A 23,594-nucleotide genomic window follows, 5' to 3' on the forward strand; every position below is an offset into this window, starting at 1 on the left:
CAGCCAACAAAATGTACTGTTCAATCAAACCAAACTTAAAACCAAGCTCCTTTTTTAAGGGGTCCCGGGGAAATGTTGGGCTGACCGGCAAGACCTCATGATGCGAACTGCTTCTGCGTCAAACGCAAGCTTTTTTCATTCCCAGCCAATGACTTATTCTTATTTCTAAGGGCCGCTCCATCAGATAGCCCAGACAGGCAGGCGTTGGTGGTATAGTGGTGAGCATAGCTGCCTTCCAAGCAGTTGACCCCGGTTCGATTCCCGGCCAACGCAGATCAAATCTTTAAATTGTTCAAAATGCATTTTTTGGAAATCAGACTCATGCTGAAAGCAAAGCTGACACACTTTTCGTGAAAATCAAAACCCCATCCAGGAAAGGTTCTTGCATCCTAGTTTCTGCAACTGTCTATCGGTGAGGGGATTGAAGCGAGCAGGGCTCCTGGCCCCTCCCCGACAAAGCCCTGACGAAGGCCTGACAAAGGCCTATTCGCCTTGCCCTGACGGGCCTTGGTCCCAGCAGGCCACCGAGCACAGCACCTCAGCCTATTAGAGTGAGGTTTCAGGATCTCTCTCATCCTGTAAACCAACATACTGAAGAAGGTGAAACGTGTGGCTGCGCTCCTCACATGCTGAAGCAGCAGCAGCCCTTTCCCTGAAGCAAAGTTCCTTCATTCCTCCCTCCCATAACCCTTAGCAGGGGATTTATGGTAATTGAGTTGAGTTTCCAAACTGGCCCTTCCTTCCTTCCTTCCCATATCTGCCAGCTCGAGAAGGCTTGTTTTGTTGCACCTGGGAAGTAAAGTATCTATTTGCGAGAGAGAGAGAATGAGAGAGAGAGACAGAGAGAGAGAGACAGAGAGAGAAGGGGAAGGGGTGTTGGCAGTTAGGGTGTGAGCTAGAGAAATGAGGCCTGTCTGCAAAAGGCCATGGGATGGGAGTGCGTGGTTGCAGGTTGTTTGGCTTTGTAAGGCCTACTGCCCGCTTCACTCGAAACTGGGTCTAGGGTTGTCGGTTTGTAGGCTGTAAAAGCCCAGAAAAGCTCTTGTTCTCCAACCAGCAGAGTGGCGCAGCGGAAGCGTGCTGGGCCCATAACCCAGAGGTCGATGGATCGAAACCATCCTCTGCTAACTTTTTTCAAATTATGTTTTTGTGTCATGGCATTAGGGCACAAAGAGCTGTAAGTGCCTGGATGCAATGTCATTCCTTGAACTTGCTGCCTCGTTCCACTCTTGCGCTAAATAGGAGAGGGTCCCAGCCCAGCCAACAAAATGTACTGTTCAATCAAACCAAACTTAAAACCAAGCTCCTTTTTTAAGGGGTCCCGGGGAAATGTTGGGCTGACCGGCAAGACCTCATGATGCGAACTGCTTCTGCGTCAAACGCAAGCTTTTTTCATTCCCAGCCAATGACTTATTCTTATTTCTAAGGGCCGCTCCATCAGATAGCCCAGACAGGCAGGCGTTGGTGGTATAGTGGTGAGCATAGCTGCCTTCCAAGCAGTTGACCTGGGTTCGATTCCCTGCCAACGCAGATCAAATCTTTAAATTGTTCAAAATGCATTTTTTGGAAATCAGACTCATGCTGAAAGCAAAGCTGACACACTTTTCGTGAAAATCAAAACCCCATCCAGGAAAGGTTCTTGCATCCTAGTTTCTGCAACTGTCTATCAGTGAGGGGATTGAAGCGAGCAGGGCTCCTGGCCCCTCCCCGACAAAGCCCTGACGAAGGCCTGACAAAGGCCTATTCGCCTTGCCCTGACGGGCCTTGGTCCCAGCAGGCCACCGAGCACAGCACCTCAGCCTATTAGAGTGAGGTTTCAGGATCTCTCTCATCCTGTAAACCAACATACTGAAGAAGGTGAAACGTGTGGCTGCGCTCCTCACATGCTGAAGCAGCAGCAGCCCTTTCCCTGAAGCAAAGTTCCTTCATTCCTCCCTCCCATAACCCTTAGCAGGGGATTTATGGTAATTGAGTTGAGTTTCCAAACTGGCCCTTCCTTCCTTCCTTCCCATATCTGCCAGCTCGAGAAGGCTTGTTTTGTTGCACCTGGGAAGTAAAGTATCTATTTGCGAGAGAGAGAGAATGAGAGAGAGAGACAGAGAGAGAGAGACAGAGAGAGAAGGGGAAGGGGTGTTGGCAGTTAGGGTGTGAGCTAGAGAAATGAGGCCTGTCTGCAAAAGGCCATGGGATGGGAGTGCGTGGTTGCAGGTTGTTTGGCTTTGTAAGGCCTACTGCCCGCTTCACTCGAAACTGGGTCTAGGGTTGTCGGTTTGTAGGCTGTAAAAGCCCAGAAAAGCTCTTGTTCTCCAACCAGCAGAGTGGCGCAGCGGAAGCGTGCTGGGCCCATAACCCAGAGGTCGATGGATCGAAACCATCCTCTGCTAACTTTTTTCAAATTATGTTTTTGTGTCATGGCATTAGGGCACAAAGAGCTGTAAGTGCCTGGATGCAATGTCATTCCTTGAACTTGCTGCCTCGTTCCACTCTTGCGCTAAATAGGAGAGGGTCCCAGCCCAGCCAACAAAATGTACTGTTCAATCAAACCAAACTTAAAACCAAGCTCCTTTTTTAAGGGGTCCCGGGGAAATGTTGGGCTGACCGGCAAGACCTCATGATGCGAACTGCTTCTGCGTCAAACGCAAGCTTTTTTCATTCCCAGCCAATGACTTATTCTTATTTCTAAGGGCCGCTCCATCAGATAGCCCAGACAGGCAGGCGTTGGTGGTATAGTGGTGAGCATAGCTGCCTTCCAAGCAGTTGACCCGGGTTCTATTCCCGGCCAACGCAGATCAAATCTTTAAATTGTTCAAAATGCATTTTTTGGAAATCAGACTCATGCTGAAAGCAAAGCTGACACACTTTTCGTGAAAATCAAAACCCCATCCAGGAAAGGTTCTTGCATCCTAGTTTCTGCAACTGTCTATCGGTGAGGGGATTGAAGCGAGCAGGGCTCCTGGCCCCTCCCCGACAAAGCCCTGACGAAGGCCTGACAAAGGCCTATTCGCCTTGCCCTGACGGGCCTTGGTCCCAGCAGGCCACCGAGCACAGCACCTCAGCCTATTAGAGTGAGGTTTCAGGATCTCTCTCATCCTGTAAACCAACATACTGAAGAAGGTGAAACGTGTGGCTGCGCTCCTCACATGCTGAAGCAGCAGCAGCCCTTTCCCTGAAGCAAAGTTCCTTCATTCCTCCCTCCCATAACCCTTAGCAGGGGATTTATGGTAATTGAGTTGAGTTTCCAAACTGGCCCTTCCTTCCTTCCTTCCCATATCTGCCAGCTCGAGAAGGCTTGTTTTGTTGCACCTGGGAAGTAAAGTATCTATTTGCGAGAGAGAGAGAATGAGAGAGAGAGACAGAGAGAGAGAGACAGAGAGAGAAGGGGAAGGGGTGTTGGCAGTTAGGGTGTGAGCTAGAGAAATGAGGCCTGTCTGCAAAAGGCCATGGGATGGGAGTGCGTGGTTGCAGGTTGTTTGGCTTTGTAAGGCCTACTGCCCGCTTCACTCGAAACTGGGTCTAGGGTTGTCGGTTTGTAGGCTGTAAAAGCCCAGAAAAGCTCTTGTTCTCCAACCAGCAGAGTGGCGCAGCGGAAGCGTGCTGGGCCCATAACCCAGAGGTCGATGGATCGAAACCATCCTCTGCTAACTTTTTTCAAATTATGTTTTTGTGTCATGGCATTAGGGCACAAAGAGCTGTAAGTGCCTGGATGCAATGTCATTCCTTGAACTTGCTGCCTCGTTCCACTCTTGCGCTAAATAGGAGAGGGTCCCAGCCCAGCCAACAAAATGTACTGTTCAATCAAACCAAACTTAAAACCAAGCTCCTTTTTTAAGGGGTCCCGGGGAAATGTTGGGCTGACCGGCAAGACCTCATGATGCGAACTGCTTCTGCGTCAAACGCAAGCTTTTTTCATTCCCAGCCAATGACTTATTCTTATTTCTAAGGGCCGCTCCATCAGATAGCCCAGACAGGCAGGCGTTGGTGGTATAGTGGTGAGCATAGCTGCCTTCCAAGCAGTTGACCCGGGTTCGATTCCCGGCCAACGCAGATCAAATCTTTAAATTGTTCAAAATGCATTTTTTGGAAATCAGACTCATGCTGAAAGCAAAGCTGACACACTTTTCGTGAAAATCAAAACCCCATCCAGGAAAGGTTCTTGCATCCTAGTTTCTGCAACTGTCTATCGGTGAGGGGATTGAAGCGAGCAGGGCTCCTGGCCCCTCCCCGACAAAGCCCTGACGAAGGCCTGACAAAGGCCTATTCGCCTTGCCCTGACGGGCCTTGGTCCCAGCAGGCCACCGAGCACAGCACCTCAGCCTATTAGAGTGAGGTTTCAGGATCTCTCTCATCCTGTAAACCAACATACTGAAGAAGGTGAAACGTGTGGCTGCGCTCCTCACATGCTGAAGCAGCAGCAGCCCTTTCCCTGAAGCAAAGTTCCTTCATTCCTCCCTCCCATAACCCTTAGCAGGGGATTTATGGTAATTGAGTTGAGTTTCCAAACTGGCCCTTCCTTCCTTCCTTCCCATATCTGCCAGCTCGAGAAGGCTTGTTTTGTTGCACCTGGGAAGTAAAGTATCTATTTGCGAGAGAGAGAGAATGAGAGAGAGAGACAGAGAGAGAGAGACAGAGAGAGAAGGGGAAGGGGTGTTGGCAGTTAGGGTGTGAGCTAGAGAAATGAGGCCTGTCTGCAAAAGGCCATGGGATGGGAGTGCGTGGTTGCAGGTTGTTTGGCTTTGTAAGGCCTACTGCCCGCTTCACTCGAAACTGGGTCTAGGGTTGTCGGTTTGTAGGCTGTAAAAGCCCAGAAAAGCTCTTGTTCTCCAACCAGCAGAGTGGCGCAGCGGAAGCGTGCTGGGCCCATAACCCAGAGGTCGATGGATCGAAACCATCCTCTGCTAACTTTTTTCAAATTATGTTTTTGTGTCATGGCATTAGGGCACAAAGAGCTGTAAGTGCCTGGATGCAATGTCATTCCTTGAACTTGCTGCCTCGTTCCACTCTTGCGCTAAATAGGAGAGGGTCCCAGCCCAGCCAACAAAATGTACTGTTCAATCAAACCAAACTTAAAACCAAGCTCCTTTTTTAAGGGGTCCCGGGGAAATGTTGGGCTGACCGGCAAGACCTCATGATGCGAACTGCTTCTGCGTCAAACGCAAGCTTTTTTCATTCCCAGCCAATGACTTATTCTTATTTCTAAGGGCCGCTCCATCAGATAGCCCAGACAGGCAGGCGTTGGTGGTATAGTGGTGAGCATAGCTGCCTTCCAAGCAGTTGACCCGGGTTCGATTCCCGGCCAACGCAGATCAAATCTTTAAATTGTTCAAAATGCATTTTTTGGAAATCAGACTCATGCTGAAAGCAAAGCTGACACACTTTTCATGAAAATCAAAACCCCATCCAGGAAAGGTTCTTGCATCCTAGTTTCTGCAACTGTCTATCGGTGAGGGGATTGAAGCGAGCAGGGCTCCTGGCCCCTCCCCGACAAAGCCCTGACGAAGGCCTGACAAAGGCCTATTCGCCTTGCCCTGACGGGCCTTGGTCCCAGCAGGCCACCGAGCACAGCACCTCAGCCTATTAGAGTGAGGTTTCAGGATCTCTCTCATCCTGTAAACCAACATACTGAAGAAGGTGAAACGTGTGGCTGCGCTCCTCACATGCTGAAGCAGCAGCAGCCCTTTCCCTGAAGCAAAGTTCCTTCATTCCTCCCTCCCATAACCCTTAGCAGGGGATTTATGGTAATTGAGTTGAGTTTCCAAACTGGCCCTTCCTTCCTTCCTTCCCATATCTGCCAGCTCGAGAAGGCTTGTTTTGTTGCACCTGGGAAGTAAAGTATCTATTTGCGAGAGAGAGAGACAGAGAGAGAGAGACAGAGAGAGAAGGGGAAGGGGTGTTGGCAGTTAGGGTGTGAGCTAGAGAAATGAGGCCTGTCTGCAAAAGGCCATGGGATGGGAGTGCGTGGTTGCAGGTTGTTTGGCTTTGTAAGGCCTACTGCCCGCTTCACTCGAAACTGGGTCTAGGGTTGTCGGTTTGTAGGCTGTAAAAGCCCAGAAAAGCTCTTGTTCTCCAACCAGCAGAGTGGCGCAGCGGAAGCGTGCTGGGCCCATAACCCAGAGGTCGATGGATCGAAACCATCCTCTGCTAACTTTTTTCAAATTATGTTTTTGTGTCATGGCATTAGGGCAGAAAGAGCTGTAAGTGCCTGGATGCAATGTCATTCCTTGAACTTGCTGCCTCGTTCCACTCTTGCGCTAAATAGGAGAGGGTCCCAGCCCAGCCAACAAAATGTACTGTTCAATCAAACCAAACTTAAAACCAAGCTCCTTTTTTAAGGGGTCCCGGGGAAATGTGTGGCTGACCGGCAAGACCTCATGATGCGAACTGCTTCTGCGTCAAACGCAAGCTTTTTTCATTCCCAGCCAATGACTTATTCTTATTTCTAAGGGCCGCTCCATCAGATAGCCCAGACAGGCAGGCGTTGGTGGTATAGTGGTGAGCATAGCTGCCTTCCAAGCAGTTGACCCGGGTTCGATTCCCGGCCAACGCAGATCAAATCTTTAAATTGTTCAAAATGCATTTTTTGGAAATCAGACTCATGCTGAAAGCAAAGCTGACACACTTTTCGTGAAAATCAAAACCCCATCCAGGAAAGGTTCTTGCATCCTAGTTTCTGCAACTGTCTATCGGTGAGGGGATTGAAGCGAGCAGGGCTCCTGGCCCCTCCCCGACAAAGCCCTGACGAAGGCCTGACAAAGGCCTATTCGCCTTGCCCTGACGGGCCTTGGTCCCAGCAGGCCACCGAGCACAGCACCTCAGCCTATTAGAGTGAGGTTTCAGGATCTCTCTCATCCTGTAAACCAACATACTGAAGAAGGTGAAACGTGTGGCTGCGCTCCTCACATGCTGAAGCAGCAGCAGCCCTTTCCCTGAAGCAAAGTTCCTTCATTCCTCCCTCCCATAACCCTTAGCAGGGGATTTATGGTAATTGAGTTGAGTTTCCAAACTGGCCCTTCCTTCCTTCCTTCCCATATCTGCCAGCTCGAGAAGGCTTGTTTTGTTGCACCTGGGAAGTAAAGTATCTATTTGCGAGAGAGAGAGAATGAGAGAGAGAGACAGAGAGAGAGAGACAGAGAGAGAAGGGGAAGGGGTGTTGGCAGTTAGGGTGTGAGCTAGAGAAATGAGGCCTGTCTGCAAAAGGCCATGGGATGGGAGTGCGTGGTTGCAGGTTGTTTGGCTTTGTAAGGCCTACTGCCCGCTTCACTCGAAACTGGGTCTAGGGTTGTCGGTTTGTAGGCTGTAAAAGCCCAGAAAAGCTCTTGTTCTCCAACCAGCAGAGTGGCGCAGCGGAAGCGTGCTGGGCCCATAACCCAGAGGTCGATGGATCGAAACCATCCTCTGCTAACCTTTTTCAAATTATGTTTTTGTGTCATGGCATTAGGGCACAAAGAGCTGTAAGTGCCTGGATGCAATGTCATTCCTTGAACTTGCTGCCTCGTTCCACTCTTGCGCTAAATAGGAGAGGGTCCCAGCCCAGCCAACAAAATGTACTGTTCAATCAAACCAAACTTAAAACCAAGCTCCTTTTTTAAGGGGTCCCGGGGAAATGTTGGGCTGACCGGCAAGACCTCATGATGCGAACTGCTTCTGCGTCAAACGCAAGCTTTTTTCATTCCCAGCCAATGACTTATTCTTATTTCTAAGGGCCGCTCCATCAGATAGCCCAGACAGGCAGGCGTTGGTGGTATAGTGGTGAGCATAGCTGCCTTCCAAGCAGTTGACCCGGGTTCGATTCCCGGCCAACGCAGATCAAATCTTTAAATTGTTCAAAATGCATTTTTTGGAAATCAGACTCATGCTGAAAGCAAAGCTGACACACTTTTCGTGAAAATCAAAACCCCATCCAGGAAAGGTTCTTGCATCCTAGTTTCTGCAACTGTCTATCGGTGAGGGGATTGAAGCGAGCAGGGCTCCTGGCCCCTCCCCGACAAAGCCCTGACGAAGGCCTGACAAAGGCCTATTCGCCTTGCCCTGACGGGCCTTGGTCCCAGCAGGCCACCGAGCACAGCACCTCAGCCTATTAGAGTGAGGTTTCAGGATCTCTCTCATCCTGTAAACCAACATACTGAAGAAGGTGAAACGTGTGGCTGCGCTCCTCACATGCTGAAGCAGCAGCAGCCCTTTCCCTGAAGCAAAGTTCCTTCATTCCTCCCTCCCATAACCCTTAGCAGGGGATTTATGGTAATTGAGTTGAGTTTCCAAACTGGCCCTTCCTTCCTTCCTTCCCATATCTGCCAGCTCGAGAAGGCTTGTTTTGTTGCACCTGGGAAGTAAAGTATCTATTTGCGAGAGAGAGAGAATGAGAGAGAGAGACAGAGAGAGAGAGACAGAGAGAGAAGGGGAAGGGGTGTTGGCAGTTAGGGTGTGAGCTAGAGAAATGAGGCCTGTCTGCAAAAGGCCATGGGATGGGAGTGCGTGGTTGCAGGTTGTTTGGCTTTGTAAGGCCTACTGCCCGCTTCACTCGAAACTGGGTCTAGGGTTGTCGGTTTGTAGGCTGTAAAAGCCCAGAAAAGCTCTTGTTCTCCAACCAGCAGAGTGGCGCAGCGGAAGCGTGCTGGGCCCATAACCCAGAGGTCGATGGATCGAAACCATCCTCTGCTAACTTTTTTCAAATTATGTTTTTGTGTCATGGCATTAGGGCACAAAGAGCTGTAAGTGCCTGGATGCAATGTCATTCCTTGAACTTGCTGCCTCGTTCCACTCTTGCGCTAAATAGGAGAGGGTCCCAGCCCAGCCAACAAAATGTACTGTTCAATCAAACCAAACTTAAAACCAAGCTCCTTTTTTAAGGGGTCCCGGGGAAATGTTGGGCTGACCGGCAAGACCTCATGATGCGAACTGCTTCTGCGTCAAACGCAAGCTTTTTTCATTCCCAGCCAATGACTTATTCTTATTTCTAAGGGCCGCTCCATCAGATAGCCCAGACAGGCAGGCGTTGGTGGTATAGTGGTGAGCATAGCTGCCTTCCAAGCAGTTGACCCGGGTTCGATTCCCGGCCAACGCAGATCAAATCTTTAAATTGTTCAAAATGCATTTTTTGGAAATCAGACTCATGCTGAAAGCAAAGCTGACACACTTTTCGTGAAAATCAAAACCCCATCCAGGAAAGGTTCTTGCATCCTAGTTTCTGCAACTGTCTATCGGTGAGGGGATTGAAGCGAGCAGGGCTCCTGGCCCCTCCCCGACAAAGCTCTGACGAAGGCCTGACAAAGGCCTATTCGCCTTGCCCTGACGGGCCTTGGTCCCAGCAGGCCACCGAGCACAGCACCTCAGCCTATTAGAGTGAGGTTTCAGGATCTCTCTCATCCTGTAAACCAACATACTGAAGAAGGTGAAACGTGTGGCTGCGCTCCTCACATGCTGAAGCAGCAGCAGCCCTTTCCCTGAAGCAAAGTTCCTTCATTCCTCCCTCCCATAACCCTAGCAGGGGATTTATGGTAATTGAGTTGAGTTTCCAAACTGGCCCTTCCTTCCTTCCTTCCCATATCTGCCAGCTCGAGAAGGCTTGTTTTGTTGCACCTGGGAAGTAAAGTATCTATTTGCGAGAGAGAGAGAATGAGAGAGAGAGACAGAGAGAGAGAGACAGAGAGAGAAGGGGAAGGGGTGTTGGCAGTTAGGGTGTGAGCTAGAGAAATGAGGCCTGTCTGCAAAAGGCCATGGGATGGGAGTGCGTGGTTGCAGGTTGTTTGGCTTTGTAAGGCCTACTGCCCGCTTCACTCGAAACTGGGTCTAGGGTTGTCGGTTTGTAGGCTGTAAAAGCCCAGAAAAGCTCTTGTTCTCCAACCAGCAGAGTGGCGCAGCGGAAGCATGCTGGGCCCATAACCCAGAGGTCGATGGATCGAAACCATCCTCTGCTAACTTTTTTCAAATTATGTTTTTGTGTCATGGCATTAGGGCACAAAGAGCTGTAAGTGCCTGGATGCAATGTCATTCCTTGAACTTGCTGCCTCGTTCCACTCTTGCGCTAAATAGGAGAGGGTCCCAGCCCAGCCAACAAAATGTACTGTTCAATCAAACCAAACTTAAAACCAAGCTCCTTTTTTAAGGGGTCCCGGGGAAATGTTGGGCTGACCGGCAAGACCTCATGATGCGAACTGCTTCTGCGTCAAACGCAAGCTTTTTTCATTCCCAGCCAATGACTTATTCTTATTTCTAAGGGCCGCTCCATCAGATAGCCCAGACAGGCAGGCGTTGGTGGTATAGTGGTGAGCATAGCTGCCTTCCAAGCAGTTGACCCGGGTTCGATTCCCTGCCAACGCAGATCAAATCTTTAAATTGTTCAAAATGCATTTTTTGGAAATCAGACTCATGCTGAAAGCAAAGCTGACACACTTTTCGTGAAAATCAAAACCCCATCCAGGAAAGGTTCTTGCATCCTAGTTTCTGCAACTGTCTATCGGTGAGGGGATTGAAGCGAGCAGGGCTCCTGGCCCCTCCCCGACAAAGCCCTGACGAAGGCCTGACAAAGGCCTATTCGCCTTGCCCTGACGGGCCTTGGTCCCAGCAGGCCACCGAGCACAGCACCTCAGCCTATTAGAGTGAGGTTTCAGGATCTCTCTCATCCTGTAAACCAACATACTGAAGAAGGTGAAACGTGTGGCTGCGCTCCTCACATGCTGAAGCAGCAGCAGCCCTTTCCCTGAAGCAAAGTTCCTTCATTCCTCCCTCCCATAACCCTTAGCAGGGGATTTATGGTAATTGAGTTGAGTTTCCAAACTGGCCCTTCCTTCCTTCCTTCCCATATCTGCCAGCTCGAGAAGGCTTGTTTTGTTGCACCTGGGAAGTAAAGTATCTATTTGCGAGAGAGAGAGAATGAGAGAGAGAGACAGAGAGAGAGAGACAGAGAGAGAAGGGGAAGGGGTGTTGGCAGTTAGGGTGTGAGCTAGAGAAATGAGGCCTGTCTGCAAAAGGCCATGGGATGGGAGTGCGTGGTTGCAGGTTGTTTGGCTTTGTAAGGCCTACTGCCCGCTTCACTCGAAACTGGGTCTAGGGTTGTCGGTTTGTAGGCTGTAAAAGCCCAGAAAAGCTCTTGTTCTCCAACCAGCAGAGTGGCGCAGCGGAAGCGTGCTGGGCCCATAACCCAGAGGTCGATGGATCGAAACCATCCTCTGCTAACTTTTTTCAAATTATGTTTTTGTGTCATGGCATTAGGGCAGAAAGAGCTGTAAGTGCCTGGATGCAATGTCATTCCTTGAACTTGCTGCCTCGTTCCACTCTTGCGCTAAATAGGAGAGGGTCCCAGCCCAGCCAACAAAATGTACTGTTCAATCAAACCAAACTTAAAACCAAGCTCCTTTTTTAAGGGGTCCCGGGGAAATGTTGGGCTGACCGGCAAGACCTCATGATGCGAACTGCTTCTGCGTCAAACGCAAGCTTTTTTCATTCCCAGCCAATGACTTATTCTTATTTCTAAGGGCCGCTCCATCAGATAGCCCAGACAGGCAGGCGTTGGTGGTATAGTGGTGAGCATAGCTGCCTTCCAAGCAGTTGACCCGGGTTCTATTCCCGGCCAACGCAGATCAAATCTTTAAATTGTTCAAAATGCATTTTTTGGAAATCAGACTCATGCTGAAAGCAAAGCTGACACACTTTTCGTGAAAATCAAAACCCCATCCAGGAAAGGTTCTTGCATCCTAGTTTCTGCAACTGTCTATCGGTGAGGGGATTGAAGCGAGCAGGGCTCCTGGCCCCTCCCCGACAAAGCCCTGACGAAGGCCTGACAAAGGCCTATTCGCCTTGCCCTGACGGGCCTTGGTCCCAGCAGGCCACCGAGCACAGCACCTCAGCCTATTAGAGTGAGGTTTCAGGATCTCTCTCATCCTGTAAACCAACATACTGAAGAAGGTGAAACGTGTGGCTGCGCTCCTCACATGCTGAAGCAGCAGCAGCCCTTTCCCTGAAGCAAAGTTCCTTCATTCCTCCCTCCCATAACCCTTAGCAGGGGATTTATGGTAATTGAGTTGAGTTTCCAAACTGGCCCTTCCTTCCTTCCTTCCCATATCTGCCAGCTCGAGAAGGCTTGTTTTGTTGCACCTGGGAAGTAAAGTATCTATTTGCGAGAGAGAGAGAATGAGAGAGAGAGACAGAGAGAGAGAGACAGAGAGAGAAGGGGAAGGGGTGTTGGCAGTTAGGGTGTGAGCTAGAGAAATGAGGCCTGTCTGCAAAAGGCCATGGGATGGGAGTGCGTGGTTGCAGGTTGTTTGGCTTTGTAAGGCCTACTGCCCGCTTCACTCGAAACTGGGTCTAGGGTTGTCGGTTTGTAGGCTGTAAAAGCCCAGAAAAGCTCTTGTTCTCCAACCAGCAGAGTGGCGCAGCGGAAGCGTGCTGGGCCCATAACCCAGAGGTCGATGGATCGAAACCATCCTCTGCTAACTTTTTTCAAATTATGTTTTTGTGTCATGGCATTAGGGCACAAAGAGCTGTAAGTGCCTGGATGCAATGTCATTCCTTGAACTTGCTGCCTCGTTCCACTCTTGCGCTAAATAGGAGAGGGTCCCAGCCCAGCCAACAAAATGTACTGTTCAATCAAACCAAACTTAAAACCAAGCTCCTTTTTTAAGGGGTCCCGGGGAAATGTTGGGCTGACCGGCAAGACCTCATGATGCGAACTGCTTCTGCGTCAAACGCAAGCTTTTTTCATTCCCAGCCAATGACTTATTCTTATTTCTAAGGGCCGCTCCATCAGATAGCCCAGACAGGCAGGCGTTGGTGGTATAGTGGTGAGCATAGCTGCCTTCCAAGCAGTTGACCCGGGTTCGATTCCCGGCCAACGCAGATCAAATCTTTAAATTGTTCAAAATGCATTTTTTGGAAATCAGACTCATGCTGAAAGCAAAGCTGACACACTTTTCGTGAAAATCAAAACCCCATCCAGGAAAGGTTCTTGCATCCTAGTTTCTGCAACTGTCTATCGGTGAGGGGATTGAAGCGAGCAGGGCTCCTGGCCCCTCCCCGACAAAGCCCTGACGAAGGCCTGACAAAGGCCTATTCGCCTTGCCCTGACGGGCCTTGGTCCCAGCAGGCCACCGAGCACAGCACCTCAGCCTATTAGAGTGAGGTTTCAGGATCTCTCTCATCCTGTAAACCAACATACTGAAGAAGGTGAAACGTGTGGCTGCGCTCCTCACATGCTGAAGCAGCAGCAGCCCTTTCCCTGAAGCAAAGTTCCTTCATTCCTCCCTCCCATAACCCTTAGCAGGGGATTTATGGTAATTGAGTTGAGTTTCCAAACTGGCCCTTCCTTCCTTCCTTCCCATATCTGCCAGCTCGAGAAGGCTTGTTTTTTTGCACCTGGGAAGTAAAGTATCTATTTGCGAGAGAGAGAGAATGAGAGAGAGAGACAGAGAGAGAGAGACAGAGAGAGAAGGGGAAGGGGTGTTGGCAGTTAGGGTGTGAGCTAGAGAAATGAGGCCTGTCTGCAAAAGGCCATGGGATGGGAGTGCGTGGTTGCAGGTTGTTTGGCTTTGTAAGGCCTACTGCCCGCTTCACTCGAAACTGGGTCTAGGGTTGTCGGTTTGTAGGCTGTAAAAGCCCAGAAAAGCTCTTGTTCTCCAACCAGCAGAGTGGCGCAGCGGAAGCGTGCTGGGCCCATAACCCAGAGGTCGATGGATCGAAACCATCCTCTGCTAACTTTTTTCAAATTATGTTTTTGTGTCATGGCATTAGGGCACAAAGAGCTGTAAGTGCCTGGATGCAATGTCATTCCTTGAACTTGCTGCCTCGTTCCACTCTTGCGCTAAATAGGAGAGGGTCCCAGCCCAGCCAACAAAATGTACTGTTCAATCAAACCAAACTTAAAACCAAGCTCCTTTTTTAAGGGGTCCCGGGGAAATGTTGGGCTGACCGGCAAGACCTCATGATGCGAACTGCTTCTGCGTCAAACGCAAGCTTTTTTCATTCCCAGCCAATGACTTATTCTTATTTCTAAGGGCCGCTCCATCAGATAGCCCAGACAGGCAGGCGTTGGTGGTATAGTGGTGAGCATAGCTGCCTTCCAAGCAGTTGACCCGGGTTCTATTCCCGGCCAACGCAGATCAAATCTTTAAATTGTTCAAAATGCATTTTTTGGAAATCAGACTCATGCTGAAAGCAAAGCTGACACACTTTTCGTGAAAATCAAAACCCCATCCAGGAAAGGTTCTTGCATCCTAGTTTCTGCAACTGTCTATCGGTGAGGGGATTGAAGCGAGCAGGGCTCCTGGCCCCTCCCCGACAAAGCCCTGACGAAGGCCTGACAAAGGCCTATTCGCCTTGCCCTGACGGGCCTTGGTCCCAGCAGGCCACCGAGCACAGCACCTCAGCCTATTAGAGTGAGGTTTCAGGATCTCTCTCATCCTGTAAACCAACATACTGAAGAAGGTGAAACGTGTGGCTGCGCTCCTCACATGCTGAAGCAGCAGCAGCCCTTTCCCTGAAGCAAAGTTCCTTCATTCCTCCCTCCCATAACCCTTAGCAGGGGATTTATGGTAATTGAGTTGAGTTTCCAAACTGGCCCTTCCTTCCTTCCTTCCCATATCTGCCAGCTCGAGAAGGCTTGTTTTGTTGCACCTGGGAAGTAAAGTATCTATTTGCGAGAGAGAGAGAATGAGAGAGAGAGACAGAGAGAGAGAGACAGAGAGAGAAGGGGAAGGGGTGTTGGCAGTTAGGGTGTGAGCTAGAGAAATGAGGCCTGTCTGCAAAAGGCCATGGGATGGGAGTGCGTGGTTGCAGGTTGTTTGGCTTTGTAAGGCCTACTGCCCGCTTCACTCGAAACTGGGTCTAGGGTTGTCGGTTTGTAGGCTGTAAAAGCCCAGAAAAGCTCTTGTTCTCCAACCAGCAGAGTGGCGCAGCGGAAGCGTGCTGGGCCCATAACCCAGAGGTCGATGGATCGAAACCATCCTCTGCTAACTTTTTTCAAATTATGTTTTTGTGTCATGGCATTAGGGCACAAAGAGCTGTAAGTGCCTGGATGCAATGTCATTCCTTGAACTTGCTGCCTCGTTCCACTCTTGCGCTAAATAGGAGAGGGTCCCAGCCCAGCCAACAAAATGTACTGTTCAATCAAACCAAACTTAAAACCAAGCTCCTTTTTTAAGGGGTCCCGGGGAAATGTTGGGCTGACCGGCAAGACCTCATGATGCGAACTGCTTCTGCGTCAAACGCAAGCTTTTTTCATTCCCAGCCAATGACTTATTCTTATTTCTAAGGGCCGCTCCATCAGATAGCCCAGACAGGCAGGCGTTGGTGGTATAGTGGTGAGCATAGCTGCCTTCCAAGCAGTTGACCCGGGTTCGATTCCCTGCCAACGCAGATCAAATCTTTAAATTGTTCAAAATGCATTTTTTGGAAATCAGACTCATGCTGAAAGCAAAGCTGACACACTTTTCGTGAAAATCAAAACCCCATCCAGGAAAGGTTCTTGCATCCTAGTTTCTGCAACTGTCTATCGGTGAGGGGATTGAAGCGAGCAGGGCTCCTGGCCCCTCCCCGACAAAGCCCTGACGAAGGCCTGACAAAGGCCTATTCGCCTTGCCCTGACGGGCCTTGGTCCCAGCAGGCCACCGAGCACAGCACCTCAGCCTATTAGAGTGAGGTTTCAGGATCTCTCTCATCCTGTAAACCAACATACTGAAGAAGGTGAAACGTGTGGCTGCGCTCCTCACATGCTGAAGCAGCAGCAGCCCTTTCCCTGAAGCAAAGTTCCTTCATTCCTCCCTCCCATAACCCTTAGCAGGGGATTTATGGTAATTGAGTTGAGTTTCCAAACTGGCCCTTCCTTCCTTCCTTCCCATATCTGCCAGCTCGAGAAGGCTTGTTTTGTTGCACCTGGGAAGTAAAGTATCTATTTGCGAGAGAGAGAGAATGAGAGAGAGAGACAGAGAGAGAGAGACAGAGAGAGAAGGGGAAGGGGTGTTGGCAGTTAGGGTGTGAGCTAGAGAAATGAGGCCTGTCTGCAAAAGGCCATGGGATGGGAGTGCGTGGTTGCAGGTTGTTTGGCTTTGTAAGGCCTACTGCCCGCTTCACTCGAAACTGGGTCTAGGGTTGTCGGTTTGTAGGCTGTAAAAGCCCAGAAAAGCTCTTGTTCTCCAACCAGCAGAGTGGCGCAGCGGAAGCGTGCTGGGCCCATAACCCAGAGGTCGATGGATCGAAACCATCCTCTGCTAACTTTTTTCAAATTATGTTTTTGTGTCATGGCATTAGGGCACAAAGAGCTGTAAGTGCCTGGATGCAATGTCATTCCTTGAACTTGCTGCCTCGTTCCACTCTTGCGCTAAATAGGAGAGGGTCCCAGCCCAGCCAACAAAATGTACTGTTCAATCAAACCAAACTTAAAACCAAGCTCCTTTTTTAAGGGGTCCCGGGGAAATGTTGGGCTGACCGGCAAGACCTCATGATGCGAACTGCTTCTGCGTCAAACGCAAGCTTTTTTCATTCCCAGCCAATGACTTATTCTTATTTCTAAGGGCCGCTCCATCAGATAGCCCAGACAGGCAGGCGTTGGTGGTATAGTGGTGAGCATAGCTGCCTTCCAAGCAGTTGACCCGGGTTCTATTCCCGGCCAACGCAGATCAAATCTTTAAATTGTTCAAAATGCATTTTTTGGAAATCAGACTCATGCTGAAAGCAAAGCTGACACACTTTTCGTGAAAATCAAAACCCCATCCAGGAAAGGTTCTTGCATCCTAGTTTCTGCAACTGTCTATCGGTGAGGGGATTGAAGCGAGCAGGGCTCCTGGCCCCTCCCCGACAAAGCCCTGACGAAGGCCTGACAAAGGCCTATTCGCCTTGCCCTGACGGGCCTTGGTCCCAGCAGGCCACCGAGCACAGCACCTCAGCCTATTAGAGTGAGGTTTCAGGATCTCTCTCATCCTGTAAACCAACATACTGAAGAAGGTGAAACGTGTGGCTGCGCTCCTCACATGCTGAAGCAGCAGCAGCCCTTTCCCTGAAGCAAAGTTCCTTCATTCCTCCCTCCCATAACCCTTAGCAGGGGATTTATGGTAATTGAGTTGAGTTTCCAAACTGGCCCTTCCTTCCTTCCTTCCCATATCTGCCAGCTCGAGAAGGCTTGTTTTGTTGCACCTGGGAAGTAAAGTATCTATTTGCGAGAGAGAGAGAATGAGAGAGAGAGACAGAGAGAGAGAGACAGAGAGAGAAGGGGAAGGGGTGTTGGCAGTTAGGGTGTGAGCTAGAGAAATGAGGCCTGTCTGCAAAAGGCCATGGGATGGGAGTGCGTGGTTGCAGGTTGTTTGGCTTTGTAAGGCCTACTGCCCGCTTCACTCGAAACTGGGTCTAGGGTTGTCGGTTTGTAGGCTGTAAAAGCCCAGAAAAGCTCTTGTTCTCCAACCAGCAGAGTGGCACAGCGGAAGCGTGCTGGGCCCATAACCCAAAGGTCGATGGATCGAAACCATCCTCTGCTAACTTTTTTCAAATTATGTTTTTGTGTCATGGCATTAGGGCACAAAGAGCTGTAAGTGCCTGGATGCAATGTCATTCCTTGAACTTGCTGCCTCGTTCCACTCTTGCGCTAAATAGGAGAGGGTCCCAGCCCAGCCAACAAAATGTACTGTTCAATCAAACCAAACTTAAAACCAAGCTCCTTTTTTAAGGGGTCCCGGGGAAATGTTGGGCTGACCGGCAAGACCTCATGATGCGAACTGCTTCTGCGTCAAACGCAAGCTTTTTTCATTCCCAGCCAATGACTTATTCTTATTTCTAAGGGCCGCTCCATCAGATAGCCCAGACAGGCAGGCGTTGGTGGTATAGTGGTGAGCATAGCTGCCTTCCAAGCAGTTGACCCGGGTTCGATTCCCAGCCAACGCAGATCAAATCTTTAAATTGTTCAAAATGCATTTTTTGGAAATCAGACTCATGCTGAAAGCAAAGCTGACACACTTTTCGTGAAAATCAAAACCCCATCCAGGAAAGGTTCTTGCATCCTAGTTTCTGCAACTGTCTATCGGTGAGGGGATTGAAGCGAGCAGGGCTCCTGGCCCCTCCCCGACAAAGCCCTGACGAAGGCCTGACAAAGGCCTATTCGCCTTGCCCTGACGGGCCTTGGTCCCAGCAGGCCACCGAGCACAGCACCTCAGCCTATTAGAGTGAGGTTTCAGGATCTCTCTCATCCTGTAAACCAACATACTGAAGAAGGTGAAACATGTGGCTGCGCTCCTCACATGCTGAAGCAGCAGCAGCCCTTTCCCTGAAGCAAAGTTCCTTCATTCCTCCCTCCCATAACCCTTAGCAGGGGATTTATGGTAATTGAGTTGAGTTTCCAAACTGGCCCTTCCTTCCTTCCTTCCCATATCTGCCAGCTCGAGAAGGCTTGTTTTGTTGCACCTGGGAAGTAAAGTATCTATTTGCGAGAGAGAGAGAATGAGAGAGAGAGACAGAGAGAGAGAGACAGAGAGAGAAGGGGAAGGGGTGTTGGCAGTTAGGGTGTGAGCTAGAGAAATGAGGCCTGTCTGCAAAAGGCCATGGGATGGGAGTGCGTGGTTGCAGGTTGTTTGGCTTTGTAAGGCCTACTGCCCGCTTCACTCGAAACTGGGTCTAGGGTTGTCGGTTTGTAGGCTGTAAAAGCCCAGAAAAGCTCTTGTTCTCCAACCAGCAGAGTGGCGCAGCGGAAGCGTGCTGGGCCCATAACCCAGAGGTCGATGGATCGAAACCATCCTCTGCTAACTTTTTTCAAATTATGTTTTTGTGTCATGGCATTAGGGCACAAAGAGCTGTAAGTGCCTGGATGCAATGTCATTCCTTGAACTTGCTGCCTCGTTCCACTCTTGCGCTAAATAGGAGAGGGTCCCAGCCCAGCCAACAAAATGTACTGTTCAATCAAACCAAACTTAAAACCAAGCTCCTTTTTTAAGGGGTCCCGGGGAAATGTTGGGCTGACCGGCAAGACCTCATGATGCGAACTGCTTCTGCGTCAAACGCAAGCTTTTTTCATTCCCAGCCAATGACTTATTCTTATTTCTAAGGGCCGCTCCATCAGATAGCCCAGACAGGCAGGCGTTGGTGGTATAGTGGTGAGCATAGCTGCCTTCCAAGCAGTTGACCCGGGTTCGATTCCCGGCCAACGCAGATCAAATCTTTAAATTGTTCAAAATGCATTTTTTGGAAATCAGACTCATGCTGAAAGCAAAGCTGACACACTTTTCGTGAAAATCAAAACCCCATCCAGGAAAGGTTCTTGCATCCTAGTTTCTGCAACTGTCTATCGGTGAGGGGATTGAAGCGAGCAGGGCTCCTGGCCCCTCCCCGACAAAGCCCTGACGAAGGCCTGACAAAGGCCTATTCGCCTTGCCCTGACGGGCCTTGGTCCCAGCAGGCCACCGAGCACAGCACCTCAGCCTATTAGAGTGAGGTTTCAGGATCTCTCTCATCCTGTAAACCAACATACTGAAGAAGGTGAAACGTGTGGCTGCGCTCCTCACATGCTGAAGCAGCAGCAGCCCTTTCCCTGAAGCAAAGTTCCTTCATTCCTCCCTCCCATAACCCTTAGCAGGGGATTTATGGTAATTGAGTTGAGTTTCCAAACTGGCCCTTCCTTCCTTCCTTCCCATATCTGCCAGCTCGAGAAGGCTTGTTTTGTTGCACCTGGGAAGTAAAGTATCTATTTGCGAGAGAGAGAGAATGAGAGAGAGAGACAGAGAGAGAGAGACAGAGAGAGAAGGGGAAGGGGTGTTGGCAGTTAGGGTGTGAGCTAGAGAAATGAGGCCTGTCTGCAAAAGGCCATGGGATGGGAGTGCGTGGTTGCAGGTTGTTTGGCTTTGTAAGGCCTACTGCCCGCTTCACTCGAAACTGGGTCTAGGGTTGTCGGTTTGTAGGCTGTAAAAGCCCAGAAAAGCTCTTGTTCTCCAACCAGCAGAGTGGCGCAGCGGAAGCGTGCTGGGCCCATAACACAGAGGTCGATGGATCGAAACCATCCTCTGCTAACTTTTTTCAAATTATGTTTTTGTGTCATGGCATTAGGGCACAAAGAGCTGTAAGTGCCTGGATGCAATGTCATTCCTTGAACTTGCTGCCTCGTTCCACTCTTGCGCTAAATAGGAGAGGGTCCCAGCCCAGCCAACAAAATGCACTGTTCAATCAAACCAAACTTAAAACCAAGCTCCTTTTTTAAGGGGTCCCGGGGAAATGTTGGGCTGACCGGCAAGACCTCATGATGCGAACTGCTTCTGCGTCAAACGCAAGCTTTTTTCATTCCCAGCCAATGACTTATTCTTATTTCTAAAGGCCGCTCCATCAGATAGCCCAGACAGGCAGGCGTTGGTGGTATAGTGGTGAGCATAGCTGCCTTCCAAGCAGTTGACCCGGGGCCAACGCAGATCAAATCTTTAAATTGTTCAAAATGCATTTTTTGGAAATCAGACTCATGCTGAAAGCAAAGCTGACACACTTTTCGTGAAAATCAAAACCCCATCCAGGAAAGGTTCTTGCATCCTAGTTTCTGCAACTGTCTATCGGTGAGGGGATTGAAGCGAGCAGGGCTCCTGGCCCCTCCCCGACAAAGCCCTGACGAAGGCCTGACAAAGGCCTATTCGCCTTGCCCTGACGGGCCTTGGTCCCAGCAGGCCACCGAGCACAGCACCTCAGCCTATTAGAGTGAGGTTTCAGGATCTCTCTCATCCTGTAAACCAACATACTGAAGAAGGTGAAACGTGTGGCTGCGCTCCTCACATGCTGAAGCAGCAGCAGCCCTTTCCCTGAAGCAAAGTTCCTTCATTCCTCCCTCCCATAACCCTTAGCAGGGGATTTATGGTAATTGAGTTGAGTTTCCAAACTGGCCCTTCCTTCCTTCCCATATCTGCCAGCTCGAGAAGGCTTGTTTTGTTGCACCTGGGAAGTAAAGTATCTATTTGCGAGAGAGAGAGAATGAGAGAGAGAGACAGAGAGAGAGAGACAGAGAGAGAAGGGGAAGGGGTGTTGGCAGTTAGGGTGTGAGCTAGAGAAATGAGGCCTGTCTGCAAAAGGCCATGGGATGGGAGTGCGTGGTTGCAGGTTGTTTGGCTTTGTAAGGCCTACTGCCCGCTTCACTCGAAACTGGGTCTAGGGTTGTCGGTTTGTAGGCTGTAAAAGCCCAGAAAAGCTCTTGTTCTCCAACCAGCAGAGTGGCGCAGCGGAAGCGTGCTGGGCCCATAACCCAGAGGTCGATGGATCGAAACCATCCTCTGCTAACTTTTTTCAAATTATGTTTTTGTGTCATGGCATTAGGGCACAAAGAGCTGTAAGTGCCTGGATGCAATGTCATTCCTTGAACTTGCTGCCTCGTTCCACTCTTGCGCTAAATAGGAGAGGGTCCCAGCCCAGCCAACAAAATGTACTGTTCAATCAAACCAAACTTAAAACCAAGCTCCTTTTTTAAGGGGTCCCGGGGAAATGTGTGGCTGACCGGCAAGACCTCATGATGCGAACTGCTTCTGCGTCAAACGCAAGCTTTTTTCATTCCCAGCCAATGACTTATTCTTATTTCTAAGGGCCGCTCCATCAGATAGCCCAGACAGGCAGGCGTTGGTGGTATAGTGGTGAGCATAGCTGCCTTCCAAGCAGTTGACCCGGGTTCGATTCCCGGCCAACGCAGATCAAATCTTTAAATTGTTCAAAATGCATTTTTTGGAAATCAGACTCATGCTGAAAGCAAAGCTGACACACTTTTCGTGAAAATCAAAACCCCATCCAGGAAAGGTTCTTGCATCCTAGTTTCTGCAACTGTCTATCGGTGAGGGGATTGAAGCGAGCAGGGCTCCTGGCCCCTCCCCGACAAAGCCCTGACGAAGGCCTGACAAAGGCCTATTCGCCTTGCCCTGACGGGCCTTGGTCCCAGCAGGCCACCGAGCACAGCACCTCAGCCTATTAGAGTGAGGTTTCAGGATCTCTCTCATCCTGTAAACCAACATACTGAAGAAGGTGAAACGTGTGGCTGCGCTCCTCACATGCTGAAGCAGCAGCAGCCCTTTCCCTGAAGCAAAGTTCCTTCATTCCTCCCTCCCATAACCCTTAGCAGGGGATTTATGGTAATTGAGTTGAGTTTCCAAACTGGCCCTTCCTTCCTTCCTTCCCATATCTGCCAGCTCGAGAAGGCTTGTTTTGTTGCACCTGGGAAGTAAAGTATCTATTTGCGAGAGAGAGAGAATGAGAGAGAGAGACAGAGAGAGAGAGACAGAGAGAGAAGGGGAAGGGGTGTTGGCAGTTAGGGTGTGAGCTAGAGAAATGAGGCCTGTCTGCAAAAGGCCATGGGATGGGAGTGCGTGGTTGCAGGTTGTTTGGCTTTGTAAGGCCTACTGCCCGCTTCACTCGAAACTGGGTCTAGGGTTGTCGGTTTGTAGGCTGTAAAAGCCCAGAAAAGCTCTTGTTCTCCAACCAGCAGAGTGGCGCAGCGGAAGCGTGCTGGGCCCATAACCCAGAGGTCGATGGATCGAAACCATCCTCTGCTAACCTTTTTCAAATTATGTTTTTGTGTCATGGCATTAGGGCACAAAGAGCTGTAAGTGCCTGGATGCAATGTCATTCCTTGAACTTGCTGCCTCGTTCCACTCTTGCGCTAAATAGGAGAGGGTCCCAGCCCAGCCAACAAAATGTACTGTTCAATCAAACCAAACTTAAAACCAAGCTCCTTTTTTAAGGGGTCCCGGGGAAATGTTGGGCTGACCGGCAAGACCTCATGATGCGAACTGCTTCTGCGTCAAACGCAAGCTTTTTTCATTCCCAGCCAATGACTTATTCTTATTTCTAAGGGCCGCTCCATCAGATAGCCCAGACAGGCAGGCGTTGGTGGTATAGTGGTGAGCATAGCTGCCTTCCAAGCAGTTGACCCGGGTTCGATTCCCGGCCAACGCAGATCAAATCTTTAAATTGTTCAAAATGCATTTTTTGGAAATCAGACTCATGCTGAAAGCAAAGCTGACACACTTTTCGTGAAAATCAAAACCCCATCCAGGAAAGGTTCTTGCATCCTAGTTTCTGCAACTGTCTATCGGTGAGGGGATTGAAGCGAGCAGGGCTCCTGGCCCCTCCCCGACAAAGCCCTGACGAAGGCCTGACAAAGGCCTATTCGCCTTGCCCTGACGGGCCTTGGTCCCAGCAGGCCACCGAGCACAGCACCTCAGCCTATTAGAGTGAGGTTTCAGGATCTCTCTCATCCTGTAAACCAACATACTGAAGAAGGTGAAACGTGTGGCTGCGCTCCTCACATGCTGAAGCAGCAGCAGCCCTTTCCCTGAAGCAAAGTTCCTTCATTCCTCCCTCCCATAACCCTTAGCAGGGGATTTATGGTAATTGAGTTGAGTTTCCAAACTGGCCCTTCCTTCCTTCCTTCCCATATCTGCCAGCTCGAGAAGGCTTGTTTTGTTGCACCTGGGAAGTAAAGTATCTATTTGCGAGAGAGAGAGAATGAGAGAGAGAGACAGAGAGAGAGAGACAGAGAGAGAAGGGGAAGGGGTGTTGGCAGTTAGGGTGTGAGCTAGAGAAATGAGGCCTGTCTGCAAAAGGCCATGGGATGGGAGTGCGTGGTTGCAGGTTGTTTGGCTTTGTAAGGCCTACTGCCCGCTTCACTCGAAACTGGG

The 23,594-nt window shown here is 50.1% G+C and overlaps 9 non-coding genes across 9 annotated transcripts; all 9 read left to right on the forward strand.

Moving 5' to 3' along the window:
* The first annotated feature begins 3,972 nt into the window (after nucleotides 1-3,972).
* On the forward strand, nucleotides 3,973-4,044 carry TRNAG-UCC (transfer RNA glycine (anticodon UCC)). The gene has a single exon. It is a non-coding gene; the product is annotated as a tRNA-Gly (tRNA).
* Nucleotides 4,045-5,229: 1,185 nt separating this feature from the next.
* On the forward strand, nucleotides 5,230-5,301 carry TRNAG-UCC (transfer RNA glycine (anticodon UCC)). Its single transcript has one exon. It is a non-coding gene; the product is annotated as a tRNA-Gly (tRNA).
* A 1,171-nt stretch (nucleotides 5,302-6,472) lies between these two features.
* TRNAG-UCC (transfer RNA glycine (anticodon UCC)) lies at nucleotides 6,473-6,544 on the forward strand. Its single transcript has one exon. It is a non-coding gene; the product is annotated as a tRNA-Gly (tRNA).
* Nucleotides 6,545-7,729: 1,185 nt separating this feature from the next.
* On the forward strand, nucleotides 7,730-7,801 carry TRNAG-UCC (transfer RNA glycine (anticodon UCC)). Its single transcript has one exon. It is a non-coding gene; the product is annotated as a tRNA-Gly (tRNA).
* Nucleotides 7,802-8,986: 1,185 nt separating this feature from the next.
* On the forward strand, nucleotides 8,987-9,058 carry TRNAG-UCC (transfer RNA glycine (anticodon UCC)). The gene has a single exon. It is a non-coding gene; the product is annotated as a tRNA-Gly (tRNA).
* A 3,698-nt stretch (nucleotides 9,059-12,756) lies between these two features.
* Nucleotides 12,757-12,828, forward strand: TRNAG-UCC (transfer RNA glycine (anticodon UCC)). Its single transcript has one exon. It is a non-coding gene; the product is annotated as a tRNA-Gly (tRNA).
* A 6,213-nt stretch (nucleotides 12,829-19,041) lies between these two features.
* Nucleotides 19,042-19,113, forward strand: TRNAG-UCC (transfer RNA glycine (anticodon UCC)). Its single transcript has one exon. It is a non-coding gene; the product is annotated as a tRNA-Gly (tRNA).
* Nucleotides 19,114-21,540: 2,427 nt separating this feature from the next.
* Nucleotides 21,541-21,612, forward strand: TRNAG-UCC (transfer RNA glycine (anticodon UCC)). Its single transcript has one exon. It is a non-coding gene; the product is annotated as a tRNA-Gly (tRNA).
* Nucleotides 21,613-22,797: 1,185 nt separating this feature from the next.
* TRNAG-UCC (transfer RNA glycine (anticodon UCC)) lies at nucleotides 22,798-22,869 on the forward strand. Its single transcript has one exon. It is a non-coding gene; the product is annotated as a tRNA-Gly (tRNA).
* The last annotated feature ends 725 nt before the right edge of the window (nucleotides 22,870-23,594 follow it).

This window comes from Ambystoma mexicanum, chromosome 6q, assembly GCF_040938575.1.
Source record: "Ambystoma mexicanum isolate Mex_15411 chromosome 6q, UKY_AmexF1_1, whole genome shotgun sequence".
NCBI lineage: Eukaryota > Metazoa > Chordata > Amphibia > Caudata > Ambystomatidae > Ambystoma > Ambystoma mexicanum.